Source organism: Alexandromys fortis, unplaced genomic scaffold, assembly GCF_014885135.2.
Source record: "Alexandromys fortis isolate MF-2015 unplaced genomic scaffold, M_Fortis_MF-2015_v1.1 scaffold_55, whole genome shotgun sequence".
Classification (NCBI taxonomy): Eukaryota; Metazoa; Chordata; class Mammalia; order Rodentia; family Cricetidae; genus Alexandromys; species Alexandromys fortis.
The window spans coordinates 598,535-600,957 of record NW_026067936.1 but is presented as its reverse complement, the minus strand read 5'-3'; positions in this window follow the sequence as shown (position 1 = coordinate 600,957).

Sequence of the window (2,423 nt, the reverse complement as noted above, 5' to 3'; positions counted from 1 at the left end):
AACTCTCTGAGACACTCTCATGTCTCTTAACTTTTGGCCAGTCTCGGCTCTCACCTCTGCAGCCTTGTTCATCTTGCTGACCATGCACCTCAGCTGCCTGGACTTAAACCCTTGGGAAAAGGTTCATAATGGTTGATGTTAAGTTTGCTACCAGGTCATGGGCCAGCTATTCCAGATTCCCAGACAAGCCACCCAGCTGAGGTGATGGTGGTTCTGAAAGTGTTTGAAAAACCTTCTGGGGAATTCAAATGCAGGGAGGAGCGTTGGTGGGCTTTCAGTGCCTGAGAGCTGGGGCTGGACTGGTGCTGAGGCGCACCAGGGATTCTGGGAACAAAGATATGGTCACGCCATAATAATGAGAAGTCAGGACAGGGCATGTGCTGCAATGATTTGACTCTTATTTAATGCTAGAGCTGATAAGGCTGTGTTGTCTGGTAACCTTGAGTGACGTAGGCAAGAGACGTTAGACGCTGTTTATTCTCGGTGTGACAAAGGAGGGAACACTTCCAGTGTGGAGCCCGGCTTTGCATAAAGTGCTGGAAACTCCTTTGGAACAGGCTTCTCTTCCTCTCTCTAGGAAGGGCAGAATCTGGCAGCTCCCCTTGGTGAATGTCACCTGCCTGCCTGAACAGGCTCCCTGCTTTGTAGGGTCGGTACCACCCCCACCTCTTCTCATCTCCCGCTTTTTCTGGACACTTCTAGAGAGGGTGATACTGATTCAGGGGCTTTCCAGAAGCTGGACGTTGGTGGACTTTTAGGGGTAGAGAGAGGTGTCTCCTGATGCCACCCAATAGACCCCATCACACTTCAAACCAGGCTACACCCCTGCCCAGCACCTTAAACTCTCAAAGATGAGTCAAGGAGGAGAGATGGAGACCTGTGCCATGAGTCAGTTTCTTTATTAATTTGACATCTGTTTAGCTGGTGTAGGGAGAATGGTCTATACATCAGAATAGGGAGGGGTGGTCTCTCTCAGTAACAGAGCATGAGAGAGCCAGGACATAGTTCATTTTTCATAACAATTAAAAAAAATTAAGGTCATTTCAAAACTTCTAAAAAGCGTCTAAGGTGCAGACTGCAGCATTCTCTAGGCATCAAGTGGAGACCCCAAACTCCTCCTAAACAGCTCCTACTAGCAACGGGAGCGCGCAGCCATGCCGCCGAGGGCGGGGGGCGGCGTGCCAAGCAGCCAAGCCAGGCTGAGCGGAGGGTGCCAAAGCGGAGCCGGGCCGCGCGGGGCGCTAAGAGCCGCTACTGGGGCGGCGGCCTGGAGCGGAGGGTACGGGTCGAGGCGGGGCGACCCCGCGCCCGTCCTCGTCCGCCCAGCCCTCCCGGGGCCGCCCCTCGGAGGAAAGCTAGCCGCGCCCGCGGGGACCACAGCATCCCCCGTCCCCAATTCCTACACTCGCCCGGGGCTGGGGCTAGAGCGCGCGCGGCCTGGAGTGCCGGGGCGAGCCTCCAGGTCGTGGGGGCACGGGCATGGAGGGGCGTCTGTGCTACTTGGAAGGTTTTTATTGTGTCCCGACGACACCCTCCGAAGAGCGGCAGGCGAGGAAGGTGACCGCCGTCCACCAGTGGCTCCTGGAGAGCGAGAAGAGCCTGCCAGTCTCTTTCCTGGCCGTAGGGGGCGCCGCCCGGGCGAGGCGGAGCCGGATTGTGCTGATTCGGGCCTCCCTCTGCAGGAGACTCTAGTGTGACGTTAAGGCTCTTCCCTGAGGGCTCCAAGGCAAGACCAGCCAGTTGAGGGGTCCCTTCCTGGCCTGGCCCTGAGTCTAGATAGAAGAGGGTCTCTCCTCAGCCTCCTGGTCAGCAGCTCTCTCCTGCTCCGGGCTCTCCTTGCGCTGGGCCGGTGGTCGGAGCTTGAGTCCAGGTTCTGTGCCAGGACCTCCAGCCTGCGGCCACCTGCACTTCAAGCACCAAGTTGGCTCTGGGAGACCTCAGGGTGGTGGTGTGACCTAGGAACTGGCAGGTACATTCACAGCCCTACTCCCTTCCTCTTTCAGTGAAAGACAGCCTTTAGCTCCTCCCACAGCCTGGAGAAGTCCTCGGGAGCTGAGCTGTTTCCGGGCTTTGTACATACTGCTAACGTGTTTCTATTGGTTTGCATAGTATTTATTGTATTGATATACACAAGGCTGATTACTGTACAGTTTACACTTTTAACACAGACTATTATTGAAATGCTTGACGATTTCGAAAACCTCCCGTCTATCGAACATGCTGGTGCAATCCTCGGACAGCCACAGGCCCTTCCCCAGAGAGAACTTTGAGATGGGGCCCTGGCTCCCTTTGAGCCCTACAGCAAATCCTGAGGGCTCCTTGCCTCAGTTCCCAACTTTCTAAACACAAGGAACCCCGAATGCACTCTCAGGGTAATGATTTCCACTGGAAGATGATTAATACTGAAACTGAGAGACAACATA